The sequence below is a fragment of the Antechinus flavipes genome, chromosome 6 (genome assembly GCF_016432865.1).
Source record: "Antechinus flavipes isolate AdamAnt ecotype Samford, QLD, Australia chromosome 6, AdamAnt_v2, whole genome shotgun sequence".
In the NCBI taxonomy this organism is placed as follows: domain Eukaryota; kingdom Metazoa; phylum Chordata; class Mammalia; order Dasyuromorphia; family Dasyuridae; genus Antechinus; species Antechinus flavipes.
In genome coordinates this window covers 169,099,216-169,118,986 of record NC_067403.1, presented here as the reverse complement: position 1 = coordinate 169,118,986, position 19,771 = coordinate 169,099,216, and the positions used below count along the sequence as shown (strand labels likewise).

Genomic DNA, 19,771 nt, shown 5'->3' with positions numbered 1-19,771 from the left:
GAATATCAGACCCACCTATGCTGCTGAGATGTGGCCCTGGGCAAAAAGAAATCAGCTCCCAGTGAGCGCAGAAGCAGTGGGGCATGGGGCACTGCTGGCTGTGGGTACTTGCAAGAGGGTGGAGTTCTTGGTTTGGGGTTCCTGGTCAGAGTGGCAAGCTGAAGGGAAGCTTAAGGCAACATCTCTCCATCCCATAATTAGAGGTGTTTATTATATTAATTTATCTTATTAAAAAATGAACCTGCAAAGAACCCCACTATTGAAATATATAATGGGAATAGAGAAGACTGACACTTTAGTTAAAAAAAAAAGTTTCTACCCCAAAGAGTAACAGGAAATGGCTCCCTGCCCAGAGAGAATTTACAGAAGAACTCAAAAAATAACTCAAAACTCAAATGAGAGACATTGAGGAAAAACTATAAAAAAACTTATCATACAAGAAAAACAAGAACATTAATGGGAAAAAGTTAACCAATTAGAAAAGGAGAAACAGTCTCAAAGATAAAAATAACTCTGAAAATTAAAATCAGGAAAGGGCAAAAGCAATGAAGCCATGAGAGACTAAAAAATAACAAAACAGATTATTAAAAATGAGAAAATAGAACAGAATGTAAAACCACTTATAAGAAAAACAACAGACCTAGAGGACAGATCAAGAAGAGAAAATAGAAGAATAATTGGACTGCCACAATGTTGTGACCAAAAAGAGAACCTTGATACAATAATGCAGGAAATAATCCTAGAAAACTGTCCTAGAGTGATAGAACATAAGAAGAAAATAAAAATTTTAAATCCACCGATTATCACTCAGAGATCCTTTGTGGAAAACACATAGGAATATTATTGCCAAATTTTGAAAAAACCCTGATAAAAGAAAAAAAATTGCAAGAAACAAGAAAAAAAAACAGTTAAAATATGCTGAAGGCATAATTAGAATTGTACAAGACTTATCAGCAGATATAATAAAATACCACAGGTCTTGGAATCATATCAACAAATAAGCAAAAGAACTAAGCCTGCAGCCAAAAAAAATCATATCCAGCAAAATTATCTATAATTTTCAGTGAGAGAAAAATGGCCATTCAATGAACTTGCAGATTTTCAGGACTTTCTATCAACCAAACCTGAACTTAACAGAAAATTTAACACATAATTATGAGTCAATATCAAAAATCAAGCTTAAGGAACTCAACATGAACAAATGTTAAAACATGGACAAATTGCTTGTTTTTTCTACATAGAAAATGTATACTTTATGTTTAGGATTTCCATCTCAACAATAGAGTAAGCTCAAAAGAAAAACTGGCAGAGTAAAGGTAAAAATAGTAATTATGTTATACAAATGAGGTGCAGAGGAAGAATAGACACAGAGTCATTAGAGTGGGGGAGGAGAACTAGTAGTTCTGAAAATTTACTCACATTGGGAATGGGTTCAATAAGAACACTACATATATAACATAAAGGGTATACCAGTCTCCAAAATCTATAAAGAAATAAGGGGGGTGGGATAGGTGGAGGGGGAAGCAAAGGGTGAAGGAAGAAGACAAGGGAGAGATCGCAGGGTGGGGGGAGGTTAAATAATAGTATGTCAAATTATGGAGCAGAATTTAATGAAAGGATCAGCAGGGATAGGAAAGATGTGTGTATGTGGAGTATGTGTATATGAGTCTGTTTAAGTATATATATATATATATATATATATATATATATATATATACACACACACACATATATCTATGCACAAATATATCTTTTCTTAATGATACTTTACTTACGGATAGTGGGGGGATGAAAGGGGGATAAGTGTATGTCTATCTGTGTGTGTGTATGTATGTGTATGTATATATCTATATATGTATGTAAAAAAATATCCCTTCTAAACTATAGCCTGTTGGGGTTGGGGGGGGAAGTACAAAAGGGAGGAAAAAGAATAACGTAAATAGGGTGTGCAACATAGAATAAGAGAACAATTTACAATGAAGTAAAAAAAAAGACATTCACCAATATAATTTTTTCTACTAATATATATGCTGTCTTAAATTGGTATTTGTTATTATATATTTTGAATTTTCCCTGGTGTTCTGTGGAGTTCATGATAATGTTCTCCTTTGTTTTGTATTGCTTTTCTGTTTTGCTTTTTGTTTTTGTTTCTTCAAATAAAATAAATTTGGAAAAAATAAAAATAAAAACCAAAAATTACATTAAATTAATACAAAAACAAAAAAAGTGGAAAAAGAAGAAAATAATCTACTATAAGGATAATATGAAAATGTGGATGAATGATAATGATCTGAAAAACTAATTTTACTAGGTAACCTTACATAACCAATAATCTGTCATATACTATAGTTCATATTATTATTTCATATGTATACATTTCCTATTATCTAAACTGAAATATTTATTCCAAAGAATTATCCCAAGAAAAGGAAGGAAGGATTCTGGTATAACAGAGCAATGAGATATAATAATCTATCATAATTATGTGTAATATAAAAAACATTTATATATAATGTTATATATTATGTAATATAATACAATGTATTGTGTATAAAATTAACATATTACAAAATGATATATATATTATTATTATAGCACTACAATTATTATCATTATGCTATTTTTTTGAAGTTTACAAAGTGCTTTAAAAATATTATCTTGGGCCAATTGTGGTAGTTCTGAGCTGTAGTGGGCTAAGACCATCAAGTGTCTGTACTAAGTTCAGCATTAATATAGTGAGCTCTCAGGAGCAGGTTGCCTAAGAAGAGTTGAACCAGTTGAGGTCAGAAACGGGGTAGGTCAAAGCTCTGATGCTGATCAGAGTGGGATAAGGGCACATAAATTTTTTCTCCTCTTTCCTATCTGAGAGACCCGATAGATAGATAGATAGATAGATATACAGACAGTCAGACAGACAGACACACATAGATACATACATAGATACACAGACACATAGATACATAGAAAAATACATACATACATGGATGGATGGATAGATATATAAACAGATAAATAAATATTCATTCTCTATGGTTTGCCTCTCTCCCAATCTATTTATACATTTAATAATAACAAATTATATATTATTATATGGTATATTTCACTTTAAATATATTTATGTATAAATATATCATAAAATACTTGATAATATATAATATAAATATAAATGAAAAATCAAATATATAGTTTAAATTCTTAATCAGGGAAAATTCTAAAATATTATATCTAGCAAAGTGTCAGGCACATACCAAACCTTTTAATAAAAGGCTGATTGATTGATTATAGTCAGTATAAAATTTTAGGCTATATTCATCCATGTGCAAAATATTTTAATATGAAAATATATAACAATTATAAATTACCTTGATTTCCTAAAGATGCCACATTTTAACTCATGCCTTTAAAAAGCCATATTTAATAATCTACTGACTCTGGAAGTCACTTAAATCAATGTCTAGTGACACTAATAGTGACACTAATAAATGGGCATTTTCCTTCCATCTTTGGGGTTTTGGTAATGTTGGGGAAAATTTGTTTTTAAAATTGTGTCTTGGCCAAAATGAATGTAGACATAGTCTCAACCAACTCCACAGGATTTGAAGTGGCAGAATTTCAAACCCTACTCAAAGCTTCCCTAGCTCAGAAAAATATATGGAAACACCCACTCCAAATATAGTTATAAGACCTGAATATGACCACTCAGATTTAAAATTTGCATTATAATTCATCTTGACTTGAACCCACCTGTTGGCTTATTAAATAAGAATTCTCACTACACTGAGGAATCACAGTGGTTCAACAATACACAAATGACTCCCATCTCCAGCCATATCAAACAACAAGAAGTTATACCTACATTTTTACATTTGACCCCCAAATCTTTTCAGACTTCAGAATGTGGCACATGGTTGTACCTCACATATAAGTGGGAAACTCATACATGAGATTCCAATTCTAAAAATACTTCTGCCTGGAAGAGCTGTCACCTATGACATCCAAAGGAAACACACTGGAAATGTCATCATACAGCAGCGTCTGCATGAATGGAATAAGGGGAAGTATGGCTTCAGAAAGATAGCACTTTTTGTTCTGTATAGTACCATTGCTTTGGGTTAGACTTTCCATTTCTTCTTAAATAAGGAAGAATTCTGATTGGGAAGAGAGGAGAATCCCCTTTCTGTGAATGAGACAGCTGAGGAAATGAGAAGGAAAATTTTTCTTCCCAAGTGTTGCCTTTTCTCCACCAAGACTCCCCAAGTACATATTTTCCTCATACCATACAATTTTCCTTTTATATGACTTCTAATGCGAAATGTCAAACATTTTGGAGAAAAATGGCATTCTAGTTTCCAGCCCTTTGCCCATATTGACATTGCTATTTATAGCAGGCAACCTTGACACATCATGAAATAAGTTTAGCCATAATTGGATCCTTTCAGTACAATCTACTCATTTTACTGTAGTTTGCTGGCTTCAGAGCCAGAAGAGAGCTTAATGATAATCTGATCCAACCGACTCATTTTAATGAGAAGAAAATAGACCTAGAAATAGGAAGAGACTTGCTAAAGTAACACAGGCCTTATGAAACAAACACAGCAGTTGCAAGGCTTGGTGCTCAGATTCCAAATTAGTCTTTCTACCAGCAAGGCAATCAGGTGGCATTGTGGGTCGAGCACTCCACCTGCAGGGAGGAAGACCAGAATTCAAATCCTGCCTCAGAAACTTGTTAGCTATGTGACCCTCTAAGTCATTTAACTCTTTTCAGCTTTGATTTCCTCATCTATAAAATACTTTAAGATTTAAGATAATATAACATAATAATTATAGTACAGATAAATAGTATAACAATAACTCACAGAATTATTGTGAGTATCAAATGAGATGGTATAGATAAAACCTCATTGTTTTCCCATGCTCTATTGCCTCTCAAAGGGGAAAGATAAGATCCCAGAATGTGCTCATTGTGAGAACCTCTCATGTCTCAAAATAAAAATTGCCTTTTGACAAATTAAACAAATCAAAATCAATTTATATTTATATGTTAAAGAGATCTAAGAAACAATCAATGGAGACTTTGATAACAAACTGAAAGTCAACTGATTCACTACTATGATCTATGTAAAGACTGGTACAGGTCTGAGAAATATTAGCAACTTTAATCTTATTTTTTAAAGCTGCTGTCAAAGCAACATGAAAAACAAATGTGTGCACACACATACACACACATACATATACAAACCTCTCACATAATTTTGTCTTGTAAAGAGGAAACTACTTTATTTATCAGCTCACATTTCCCAGCTTTGGGGACAATTAAGTTGAAATAAATCAATAGTTATAGGAGATCTAAATAAGTGAATTGTCAATGATAATAGTAAGTTTTGCCATTCAGAGCAGTTTTGCACAAAAAACTGGGACAGATGGTATGTCAGGGTACTTGGAGAAGTATGGGTATGGAAATTAGTGAGAATTCGAGTACATGGGATATGGAGCTGTTGGGATCTTGGCCCTGACTTGGAGTACCACTGCAAGGGACAGAGCCAGATCCTAGTAAACCATTGGCCAGGGGTACAAGGACAGGCAATATCATGGGTTTAAAGACCTCCAAAAGGCTCCTGTAGCAGTAGCTACAGTAGCAGACAGGATCTGTTCATCTGCCAAGCTTATCAGAAGAAGGGAGATGGAGTTGGAGGCAATTCCCATTTGAGGATGTATCAGAATAAGAGCTAGAGAGAGAGTCCAGTCCTTGAATTCATTTTGGGGAAGAGTCTGCCTCTGGCACAAAATCCTAGCCCAAGAACTTCCAAATCAATCCAATTCAATAACCATTCATTAAGTATCCACTATGTGCCAGACACTGTGCTAAGCCCTGGGTTTAGAACTTGGGCTGAAGACATAAATAAAAAGAAGTAAATGCCAAAAAACAATGAAGAAATACTATAGGTTCAGAAAAGCCCAAGAAATGAGCCCAGAGTGTCTTGTCATTAAGTATAAGTAGAGCTCTGGATAAAAGAAGTTTATCCACAAAGACTACAAGAGTTGCTAGAGGAAATGACACAAGTTAAACAATGAAATTAAAGCTCTTGAGAAAATAAATGGAAAGAGAACAATTTAAAAAAGGTGGAAAATATGATCCAAGTAGTACTCTTAGAAAAACAGAATGGGGAAAACAGAATTCAATGATTCTATAAGATGAAAAAAAAAATCAGAACAAAATCAAAAGATTGAAAAAACTAGAAAAAACACAAAGTAGGTACTATCCAAAACAACTAATGTGGAAGACAGGTTGAAGAGATATAACAATAATTGCTGGATTCCCAGAAAATCATGGCCAAAGAAAAAACCTAGAAATTATATTACAAAAGATCACAACTATCCAGGTCTATTAACATCAGAAAGCAAAGATAATATACCAGTAATCCTCCAGTCAGCTCATAAAATCAGCCCTAATTTGAAAAGCCTCAAAAATGTCATAGCCAAAATCTAGAGCTCCAAGTATATATATCTATATAGACATAGATATGGACAGATATATGGATATAGAAAGATATACATATAGATACTTCTACACAAACATATGTACATATATTTACATAATAGAAATGCTATAATATTATAAATATTATTTCATTTATATGATGTATTATTTATATAAAATAAGTCTATTATATATATATATATCCATATATATCTTCCAAGAGATGAAATATTCACCTTAAAAACAGAATAAATTATTTTGAAAATTAAACATAATCTTATAGGAAAAAATCAAATGGATTTTAATGGAATAGGTGGCTTTTAAATATTCCTTATAAAAAGATCAGAGATGAATGAATGCACAGAAATTCAAACAAAGGAGAAAATAGTAATCTTAAAAGATAAATACATTTGAGTAAATGGAAGATGATAATGGTGATGAACAGCTGATATTCTAATAAGAGAAGAGACAAATATTCTACCAGAATGTCAGTGCCTTGAGAATCATAAAGAAAGTAGAGAAAGATTAGCACAGGATCTCGGGTTAGTTGTGTTATATTTTTACCAAAATAATTCCTATAGTGGTGTTATATTGTAGAGAATCATAAAATACCATCTCCAAAGAATTAAAATTTTAAGGACATCCAAAGGGCAATGTAAGGATTCATGATTGATGTCACTAAACTACAACATAATCTCTAACAACAAACTGTACAGGAAAGGGGATATAAAGAAAATCATTAAAGAAATACATGATTAGAATAGGAGGTAGACTAGCAATCCCCCCCCCCCATATACATATAGAGGAAAGATGGAAGGAAGGAAGGAGGGAAATTCATTAAGATTTTAGTATATGCCAGGCACCATAAGTAAAAGAAAGAGATATTCAGAAAGATACCTAGCATATTCAGAAAGATGTATGAAAGCTCTGTAGAGGGTGCCAGAGACAAATGTTGGAGAGGATGGGAAGATGGAGAGAGATCTGACCTATTTGTAGGAGCATCCACAACATTTATCATATTTAGAGATGACATATCTAAAATGCCATTATTCTAAATCTGGAAGGAAGCCTACTCACAACATATTCCAATCTTTTCCTTTAAGAAATCTACTCCTCCAATAACTTTAATAATCTAGTGTTTGACAAACCCAAAGACCCATGTTTTTGGGATAAGAACACATTATTTGAAAAAATTGCTGGGAAAATTGGAAATTAATATGGCAGAAACTAGGCATTGACCCACACTTAACACTGTACACCAAGATAAAGTCAAAATGGGTTCATGACCTAGGCATAAAGAATGAGATTATAAATAAAATTGAAAGAGCATAGGATAGTTTACCTCTCAGACCTGTGGAAGAGGAAGGAATTTATAACCAAAGAAGAACTAGAGAACGCTATTGACCACAAAATAGAAAATTTTGATTATATCAAATTGAAAAGTTTTTGTACAAACAAAATTAATGCAGACAAGATTAAAAGGGAAACAATAAACTGGGAAAACATTTTTACAGTCAAAGGTTCTGATAAAGGCCTCATTTCCAAAATATATAGAGAATTGAGTCTAATTTATAAGAAATCAAGCCATTCTCCAATTGATAAATGGTCAAAGGATATGAACAGACAATTCTCAGATGAAGAAACTGAAATTATTTCTAGCCATATGAAAATATGCTCCAAATCATTATTAATCAGAGAAATGCAAATTAAGACTACTCTGAGATACCACTACACACCTGTCAGATTGGCTAGAATGACAGGGAAAGATAATGCGGAATGTTGGAGGGGATGTGGGAAAACAGGGACACTGATACATTGTTGGTGGAATTGTGAACACATCCAGCCATTCTGGAGAGCAATTTGGAACTATGCTCAAAAAGTTATCAAACTGTGCATACCCTTTGATCCAGCAGTGTTTCTACTGGCTTATATCCCAAAGAGATACTAAAGAAGGGAAATGGACTTGTATATACTAAAATGTTTGTGGCGGCCCTGTTTGTAGTGGCTAAAAGCTGGAAAATGAATGGATGCCCATCAATTGGAGAATGGTTGAGTAAATTGTGGTATATGAATGTTATGGAATATTATTGTTCTGTAAGAAATGACCAGCAGGATGAATACAGAGAGAACTGGCGAGACTTACATGAACTGATCTAAGTGAAATGAGCAAAATCAGGAGATCATTATATACCTCAACAATGACACTGTATGAGGATGTATTCTGATGGAAGTGGATTTCTTCAACAAAGAGATCTAACTCAGTTTCAATTGATCACGGATGGACAGAAGCAGCTACACCCAAAGAAAGAACACTGGGAAATGAATATAAATTGCTTGCATTTTTGTTTTTCTTCCCGGGTTATTTATACCTTCTGAATCCAATTCTCCCTGTGCAACAAGAGAACCGTTCGGTTCTGCACACATATATTGTATCTAGGATATACTGTAACCTATTTAACATGTATAGGACTGCTTGCCATCTGGGCGAGGGGGTGAAAGGAGGGAGAGGAAAAATCGGAACAGTACAAGGGATAATATTATAAAAAATTACCTTGGCATGGGTTCTATCAATAAAAAGTTATTTTAAAAAATCTACTCCTGACTCTTATAACTTTCTCCACTATACCATAACAGCCTCCTGTCACTAGAAATTCCCTCTTGCCTTGACCATCTGACATTGGAAGTACCCTCCATTCCAGAGGATCTAATTGGTTAGTTTCTCCCAGAGCCTGCATTTTTAGGAAAAAATATCTTGACCAGTCAGGCTTTTATTCCTCTCTGGGCTCCACTTCTATCTCTCTAGGCTTCCTCTATTATGTCTCTTTCTCTTTCTCCTCCAACTCTTTAGTTCCTTTTAGGTATTGTCTTCCCCTATTAGAATGCAAGTCTCTTGAGGTCAGGGACTATCTTTTTGCTTGTGCTTGTACTTCCAACTCTTAGGAAAGTGCCTGACACACAACAAATGCTTAATAAATGCTTATTGACTGAAAGGTTTTGAATTAGAAATTCAATTATTGAATTCAAATATTAATAAATGCTTATTGACTGAAAAGAAACTAATTGATCATATAAGATCTGAGGCTGCATTTGAAACCAAATTCTGTGACATATGAGATTCCCTACTGTGTTGCATAGAACCAATCCTATAAAAATGGAGTACTGGTCAATCAATTCCATCTGTTAGCAACCTAAAAGGTAAAATACAATTATGTTATTTGAATTGGATATTTTTTCTAGAAATGTTGGTTTTATTAAAATAGTACATTAATTTTTAAATGATTAAAGTATCCTATTAAAATGTAATAATTATATTGCCGCAGGTGGTATATAGTGAAGAATATGGAGAATTAACTCTTCTTCTAGGGTCATAAAGCTGATGAATTCTTTACCAACTGGGAAATTCCATCATATTAGTTCAAATAAAACTATTCTGGCCAACTTATGATGTCAATTCTGAAATTGAACTTAAGTAACTGTTTCAATTTTTAAAAAACCCATTACCATGAATGAATATAACTTTCCATGACTTCTCTTCCCTCGCAGTCCTGGTTCTGAAATAAATGTGTTTCCTTCTGCTTTCAATGTTCTTGACTAGGGTAATGTATGTAATTTTTGTTGGGGAAAGCTACATTATTTTGCATGTGAAAAAATATTTTTACACATTTTAAAGTCTTTATTTTTATAGTAAGAATTTGTTAATTCTAAGTCCAGATTTTAGAACTGTCCTCAACCTTTTCTGTTCATCTCTGTCATCTATGACTTCCTACCTCAACCCACTATTCACTGCCTATATCCTTACTTGGCTCTATACAAGTAATTTTCAATTTTTTTTGCTATGATTCTCTTTTTTATTATTTTTTCCATAATCATTTAATAATTCCACTTAATCATTTTTCTTCCTGCTGCCATCAACAGCTGCTTTTATTTTCTTACTATATTTCTTCTTTTCCTAGAGTTCTATTCAGATGTCATGTTATACTTTTAACCTTAATTAAAAAATTAAAAAACTGTTTCCAAATTGAAAGTTTCACTTGTACATTATCCATTTCTGCTAAAGTCTTTATATTCATCTGGGTCATTGCCTCTGGGTGTCTCTTCTTCTGTTCTGGCCCAACAAGCAATGAAATATCACTCAAATTCAGCATTAAATGTATGTGAAAATTCTTTTAAAGTTTAAAAGTGATTTTGTTAAAAAAAAAATCACTTAGATTTTTCAGCTGTCAATTTCCACTGCTTGTTCCTTGAAAGATGTAATGGAAGATGCTTTTGTTCAACTATCCATTTGGTAGATGAAATAAATGGACATGAAGTAAGCCCTAAACCTTTGAAATAGATATTCTCTAAGAAGATAGATCCCTTTGCCCTTGGCCTTTATCAGAACTCATCTGAAGTATGACATTCAATTCTAGCTTAAGAAGCACCTATGGTCAAATGATCAGAGTTCAAGAAGATTGGGTACTTAGGAAAAAAGAAAACAACAGACACAGGAGATAAAGTAGGTTTATAGGAAGCAAATTATAAAAGAGCCTTGGATCCATATTATATGAAAAGTGGATGAAGAAAATATTCCAGGACATGACAGCTGTATACAAATATTTACAGGGCTGGCCTATGGAGGAAGAATTTGATTTATTCTGTTTGTCTCCAGAAGGAAGAATCAGGAGCAATGGGTATAAATTATGAAAGGAAAAATTTAGGGTTTATACCAGAAAATAAAATGCTAACTGACTGTACAAAAATAGACTGAGATTTTTTGATAAGTAACAAGTTCCCCAGCCTTGAATATATCCAATCAGAAGTTACATACAAGTATAACAACTACTTGTTTGTTACATATTAGTGGAGATTCCTTTCTGCTGTCACGTGATCTAGATCAGAGGCTGGAAAAATAAAACAAAACAAAAAACCATGGCCTACTAGCCAAATCTGGATGTTGCCTATTTTTGTATGGCCTGAAAACTAAGAATAATTTTATATTAAAAACATTCTTAGCTCATGTGCCATACAAAACCAGGAATTAAGCCAGATAGGGCTCATATAACTGTGAAAATTTTTGACCCCCTGCTCTAGATGGCTGCTGACAGCTAAACCCATGAGGGCTGAGAAGAGCCCAATGAGAGTTAAGAAGGAAAAGGAGACATTGACAGAGTTTGGCTACACTCACAGGTAATAGCCGTGAAGTAGAAAATGATTCAGTAAAAGAGATGGACTAGAAATGCTTTGGTAGATGGAGAACCAAAATACAGGAATATCATATAAACCCAGAGAGGAAAAGATTGCTAGAAAGAGAAGATGATTGGCAGTGGCAAATGAGGGAAGATGGTAAATAGTGGCAAATGAACTAAAAGAAGGAAGAAAAAGAGCATCAATGTAAACAATCACTAGTAACATTGAAAAATGGAATTCAGCTGAGAAAGGAAGCAGAAATTTAAGGTGATAGTTTCAGGAGATACTAGCGTGTGTGTGTGTGTGTGTGTGTGTGTGTGTGTGTGTGTGAAAGAGAGACAGAGACAGAAAAAGAGAGAGAAAGAGAGAGAGAGAGAAGGATGGAAGGAGTGAGTGAGAGAGAGGTAGGAGAGAGAGAGGAGAAAGAGAGAGAGAGAGAAAGAGAGAGAGAGAGAGAAAGAGAGAAAGAGAGAGAGAGAAAGAGAGAAAGAGAAAAAGAGAGAGAGAGAAAGAGAGAGAGAGAGAGAGAGAGAGAGAGAGAGAGAGAGAGAGAGAGAGAGAGAGAGAGAAATGAGCATTCCTGAAATGAGAGAGAAATGAGCATTCCTGAAACAGTTGGAAAAGAGTCCATAGATAGGGAAAGACTGAATTTTAGAAAGAGGGAAGCATTTAGAGGTCATTCTGCTGGGGAAACCAGGAAGAGATCAAAGGCACTGAAGAATCCTTGGACTTGTCATTGGCAAGAAGGGTTACCTCTTAATCAGAGGAAAAGAGTAGGAGATAATAATAAAAGATTTTATAAAAAGATATAGGGAAAAGAACTTCATACTGAATGACCTCAATTTTTCCAGTAAAATAAAAGGTAAGGTCTTCAGCTGAAATGTTTGGGGAGGAACTGTGGGAGACTTAAAAGAGAAGAGGAGAAGCTTCTATGAAAAATGGGATAAGGAATCAATAAAGAAGGTTTCAAAAGATTTATTGTCTACAATGAAGTCACAATAGAAGTAAAACAAAATAAAATAGATTTGTGGTGAATTCAGTTGGCCCCATTGTTTGATTTCCATTTAGGAAATATGATATGAGTAGGTTCAGAAGAAGCAGATGGTAGAAGCAATCCAGGATTTAGGTTTGGCAAGGGCAGAACATCAATAGAATAAGGGAGAGAGGTATGAGATTAAAGGACAGAATGAATTTGAATTGGTTAACAGGAGAACTGAAGTCCTGGTGAAGATAAATAAGCTTCAGAAGAATCATACATGGATAGAATGATAGAAAGTTATGCTCAGATGGCAGGTGCCATAATTTTCTGACTTCTCAGATGGAGGAATATTAGAGTTTTTGATAAGGAATACTTGGAGATAATGTTTATATCCATTGTGGGAACATTCCTGTATGGCTCAGATCACATAAAGGAGAGGTGTCACATATATAGACTTGCACCATATAGACAATGCAGCCTACAATACAACCAGATTAAAAATATAATTTGGAAATATTTATCAAAATATATAAAATATGATATAAACTAATATATATTGAATATACTACTATATAATATGTTAATTTGGGATTTTAAAATCAATCTTTCAGTTATACCCATCTCCTCTTGATCCCTTTTTGGGGTTTTCTTGGCAAAGATATTGGAGTGCTTTGTCATTTCATTCTCCAGTGGACTAAGGCAGAGACAGTTTAAGTAACTTGCCCAGAACCACACAACTAGTAAATGTAGGAGGCATTCAGGGAACTTTATGGATGATATATATATATAAACTCTATATGAATTCGACACCATTGATACTAAGGATTAGTCTGGAGGTTAGGTATTGGAGAGAGCATCAGCATGTATTTTGAAATCAATTATCTATTAACTCTCTAATCTAGATAGGTTAAAAATGTTAATGCAGTGAACATTGAAAGAAAAAATTCTTCTGGAGGAAATCATCTCTCTCTGTGAGTGAAATTAGCAAGGAGGACAGCAATCCAAAATGAAGTCTACTCATTATGGAATAAGAATTCCAGATGGCACAGCTCAGAAGAACTGGACTAGGACAAGAGAAGAGGAGTTTAGAAAAGGATGGCAATATGAAATAATTAGACTGCATCATTTTTAAAAAAATTACAGTTAATTGATTTCAAGTCATGGTTCTTTGTCTCTGAATTTAATTCAAAATTCAGCTTACTTTTAATGAGTTAAATTTAAAATCCAGTTTTCTTGTTAAGCAGTTTCTATTCTATTGTCAAGGATGTCTGGTTTGTTATCCAAAGTCTGATCTTCTGTTTCTCAGCCTGCAGACTGATTCAAACAATGAAGTTTCTTAGCCACAGGAGGGAAGGAGGAGGTTGTTGCTAGCCACTCATTCCCAATTTCCAACCAACCATATTGTGTCCCATGCCCCAGAGTATAATAAACAATTATATTGATGTTTGCCATTCATGATGTCAAGCTTTAAAAAAAATACTTGTTCCTCGCCTAAAAATTTTTGTTCTCTGTTTTGTCCTCTTCCAAATCATAAGAAAGCTGCCACCACATTAGGAATCAATTTTGCTGACAAAGCTAAGATCTTATTTATTGATAAATTCATACTTTACTCATGAATTGATCATACTTGGAACTTTATGTTGCAGTTTAACTTAATTTTAACTGTTACGTATGAAAAGATGGGATGTCAGGAATAGAAGTAGACTAAGGTAGACAATGATTAAGTTATTTAAGCATAGGGAGATTAACAGGTGTTAGGAATTTGCTCCATAAGGGTATAAATGAATAGTACATACATTAAAATGCTTACAGATTCTAAGGATCTTGCTGATTGCTCACAATAGATAGGGTTGGAGTTATGGGGCTTGCTACCTGTTTCTCCCCACCTTTTTTTTTTTTTGTTGGTTTGGGTCAAAGGCAAATTCTGGCAGTGGTGTGGGTATATAATCTACAGATAAAGGTATAGGTTCTTGTGATTAACATTAATCTTCCCAATCACCTGTACTTTCTATTCTATTCATCTCAATTTACCAATTCCAGGCTTTGCTCTTAGACTGACCTCTGCTGAATCAAATAATCTCTCTCTCTCCTCATTTAAGAAGTAAGTACTTTCTCTTATTTTGGCCTGTACTCTTTTTTCCAAACAAATCAATTAATGCTTACTTTGCTGCCGCCCCCCCTTTCCACCCTCACACCAATTCATTACTTGACTAGGTACTTAGCCTGGGAAGAAATCTCTGGGGTCATCTAGTCCCAGCTTCCACCCAATGGAGGGATTTCCTTCACATCTCTGCCAGATAGTCATCTAGCTTATACTTCAACACTTCCACTGATGTCTCATTAGGGGCCAATGATTCCATTCTCAGATGGTTCCATTTAATTGCAAGAGAATTCTTCCCTTAATTTAACCTCAATCTGAATCACTATAACTTCAAGTTATTATTTGTAACTCTATCCCTCTGGAGAAACACAGAACAAGTTTAATACTCTTAAACAAATATCTGAAAATAGATATATTTTTCTCCATTTTGTTAAACATTCCAAATGACTTCAAATGTTTCTCACATAATAGGGTTTTTTCCCCCACTATGCTCTGAATTTATTTCTGCTTTTTTTTTGGCAGGGGGTCCCTCTTGAAAAGTGGTTCCTATATCTGAATATTCCAAACCAGCAATGATCTTTCCACTATATAAAATATATATATTTCTATCTATCAAGGTTCTTCATCTGTAAAAAGAGAACATTTCAAAAGATGATCTTTAACGTTTATTTTTAAATATTTGATTCTATTATCTTAGACACCTCTATGTCCTTTGGTACTATAAACTTCTGCAGCCTCAGCTTCCAGAGCACTCTAGCTAATTTACAATTTTCTTTGGAGCTTCATTTTATGGTTCCTGTTCTCCCTATTTGTTAATTCCCCATAAATGCTTCATTTGACCTATTCTATTCAAATTGTTTAAGGTAACTCACCACTTTCTTCAGGGTGCAGAGAAACTGATTTTTTTACACTCTAAATTCCATTAATCTCTGCCTATAGGACACATTTAGATGGATGTCTTACTGACTAAAAAATCCTAAAATCAAATATTAAAATAATTATTTTCCCATGAGTATCAACTCTTCCTAACCTTAATGCCATCAACAGAATGTTATCTGCCAAATTCCCAAGTTCAAATTTCAATTTGTTTCCCTTTTATCTAATTTATCATCAAGTTCTATTAATTTTTCTACATTTCTAATCTTGTCTGCATTAGTTTTGTTTGTACAAAACCTTTTTAATTTAATATAATCAAAATTATCTATTTTATGATCAATAATGATCTCTAGTTCTTCTTTGGTCATAAATTCCTTCCTCCTCCATAGATCTGAGAGGTAAACTATCCTACATTCTTCTAATTTGTTTATAATATCATTCTTTATTTTGGTATAGGGTGTTATATGTGGGTCAATGCCTAGTTTCTGCCATACTAGTTTCCAATTTTCCCAGCAGTTTTTGTCAAATGGTGAATTCTTATCCCCAAAGCTGGGATCTTTGGGTTTGTCAAACACTAGATTGCTGTAGTCATTGACCATTTTGTTTTGTGAACCTAACCTATTCTATGATCAACTGCTCTATTTCTTAGCCAGTACCAAAGGTTTTTGATGACTGCTGATTTATAATATAGTGATCTGGTACAGCTAGGCCACCATCATTTGCTTTTTTTCCCCATTAATTCCCTTGAAATTCTTGACCTTTTGTTCTTCCAGATAAATTTTGTTATTATTTGTGGGGAGAAACAAAACTAATGCAGACAAGATTAGAAATGTAGGAAAATTAATAGAACTTGATGATAAATTATTATTATATTAGTAAAATAGTTTCTTGGGGAAATTCCTACACAATGTTCATAAGACTGCTACATTCTTTCTCTCTCCTCTTCTTTCCTTTCCTTTCTTCTCTTCTTTTGTGTTTCCTTTCCTCTCCTCTCCCTTTTTACTCCATACTATATAGAGTCATGAGAATTTTTTCCCCTTATAGTTTTGATAATAGCACTATTTATTTGAAAGGCTTTGTGTGCCCTAGCTTTTTATGTTGGGGGCAAATATGCTCTCTCCTATTCTCTTTCTATTATACTCTTTGTTGGTTACCTCGTTACTTTCCATGAATTTAACTATCATCTCTTTACAAATAATTCCCAGATTCTTCTTTATTCTCTCCTCTGAACTTTAATTGCACATCTCTAATTTTCTATTGAACATTTCAAATGGGATGTCTCAGCACCACTTAAAACTCAACATATCTAAAATTGAACTGATTAATAGCCCTCCAAAAAAGAAAAACTTCTCTTCTTAACCAGTTTCTCTCAGAGGTTGCACCAATTTTTTCAATTCCCCAGGTTCATAAGATTTTCATTATATTTGTCTGCTCACTTTCTCCCATATCAAATATCATATCAGTTGCTAATTGTGTCCTTTCCACTTCCACATTTCTCATCTGACTCCCTTTCTGTACTTATATAGCTATAACCTTAGTTTATATTCTTATCACTTTTTTCCTAAATGATTGTAACAGCTTCCTAACTGAGGCTTTTTTTTAACCTCAATTCTTTTCCCACTCCAGTCCATCCTCCAGTTTTCTTTAAGTACAAATCTGACCATATGATTCCTTTGCTCAGTCAAATCCAATGGCTCTCTATTGTCTCAAAGATAAAACACAAATTCCTCTGTTCATTTTTAAATTCTTTACAAACTTCTCTCAAACTATATTTATATTTCCATATTTGACACTTTGCCCTTCCTCTTTCACTCCCCCCAAACCCAGCAATACCATCAAACTGATCTTGTCTCTACTCCTCACACATCACTCCATTTCTCCATTTTCACACTTTTGTTCTGACACTCTTCCAGCTGGAACACATCTTTCCTTATCTCCATCTCACAGAGATCTCTTTTTAAAAGATGCAGTTCAAGCACCATCTTTTATATGAAGCCTTTTCTGCTTCCTACCCTCTTCCCCAATTACTAGCAGTTTCCTCAAATTACCTTGTATTTAGGTATTTTGTGTTTATTCTTTTTCTTTACTTCATTTGTGCTCTCTTTGTCCACGTGCGTAGATATGTGCGTGTGTATATATAGATACATGTATATATATATATACATACATATATTTGTTATTTCTATTAAAAAGATATTTAGTCTTCTAATTAAAAAAAAGAAGAGATCTTAGAATGACTTATTCCAAAAGACTAAAATTCTAGAGGATGAAAAATAGATTTTTTTAAATGGAATAAAAAAACTTTTAATCACTTCTGATGAAAAGGACAGATCTGAGTACAAACTTTGAAATATAAACACAAAAGTCAAGAGATACCTAGAAAGATAACTTTATTTAAGCAACTGGAATGAACCATATGAGGACATAATGCTAACATTTGACATGTGATAGAAGTAACAAGTTTCCCTTGAGAAAATTGATGTTTTCAAGCAACATTGAGGGAATTAAATTTTAAAAAGAGGACCTTAGAATGAGCTGATCATGTTCTGAGAGTTTAAGACAAAAAATAGAAGGGAATGTAAGAGGAATATACTAGTGTAGAAAGCGTCAATCATTAACACAATTTAGTAGGTACTAGTTAAAAATAAAAAAAAAAATCAATAAAAGAGAAGATAAATAAGACCTAGAAACATAGCATTGAAGATAATAGCAAAGTCCATGGGCAATGAGTATTGCAGTAAAGACTGGGGTAGTTGACAAAATTTTCTGGAAAACTATAAAGCAGTCTGACACAAATTAGGGTTAGACCAATAATTTATGACCTATGTCATAATAAAATCCTCATGGTTTCATGACTTGAATAAAATGTCATTTGAAAAATAGAGGGCAGACATAGAAGATATAGTTTTTATCACTAGAGTAGTGATACAACTTGTTGGTAGAAGTGCTAATTGGTACAGCCATTCTGGAAAGCAATTTAGAACCATCTCCAAAATGTTACTAAGTTGTATATATACTCTTTTATCCAATGATATTCCTACTAGACATATTTCAAAGAAAGAGAAAAAGTACCCATAGATGCAAAGGTAATGGAAAAGAACAACATTTATTAAGAGCCTAAGTGCCAAGCACTGTGTTAAATACTTAAACATATCTCATTTGATTCTCACAACACTAGAAGGTAAGGAAACTGAGGCAGACCTAGAGTTTTACATCTAGTAAATGTCTGAAGCTGGATGTGAACTCAGGTTTTCCTTACTCCAAGACCAGTACTCTATCCAAGGAATATAAATACAAAAATATTTATAGTAGCACTTTTTTGTGGCAGCAAAGAATTGGAAACAAAATGATTTCCTATCAATTGGGTAATAGTTAAATTATGGTATATAAATATAATGTAAATTTTTTGCATACAATTGTAATATAGCATTCAGAAAAATATAGAAAAACTTATATGAACTTACAGAATGAAATCTTAAAAAACAGATGGCAACTTCAATGCAGGGAGAATAAAAAATACTTCAAAATTAATTTTCAGAAATGTTTCAAAAATCTTTTCAGCCAATTTCTCTGCTAAAAATTTGATTCAAATTTTATACATATAGTTAATAAAATATCTAAAAAATGCTGAGCTATTCCCCCAAAGCTAAACAAGCTTAGCTTTCCAAAGAAGAATTCCAAACAATAAATGATCACATGAGAGCTGAGTCCAAATGACTAATTATAGAAGAAAAGCAAATGAAAACAAATTTGAAGTTTGTCTTCAAACCATACAAATAATGAAAAATATGATAAAAAAGAAGAATAGTGTTCAAGGGACTATAGGAAAATACACACAGTAATACAAGGCTGATACCTTCAGAGAAAGGACTGATGAACTCTTAATGTAGATTTAATTATACTTTTTTATATGAGTATGTTTTCTTTTGCAATATGGCTAATATGGAAATATATTTTGTATGATTTTGCATCATAATTAGTATATTGCTTGCCTTATCAAGGAATGAAGGAGCAGCAAGTGGAAGAGAATTTAGAACTCAAAATTTTTTTAAAAGTTTAAATTTTAAAACATAATTTGGAAATGCTTACTGAAATAAATCAAATATATTAAAAATAATACAAAGCTGATGAGGGAATACTAAAGCTATTTGACTCTTATAGCTATTGATTT

The 19,771-nt window shown here is 33.3% G+C and overlaps 1 protein-coding gene across 1 annotated transcript in view; it reads right to left on the bottom strand.

Moving 5' to 3' along the window:
* The window catches only part of ADAMTS3 (ADAM metallopeptidase with thrombospondin type 1 motif 3), a 280,288-nt gene that overhangs the window by 72,214 nt on the left and 188,303 nt on the right, over window positions 1-19,771 (bottom strand). The window lies entirely within an intron of this gene.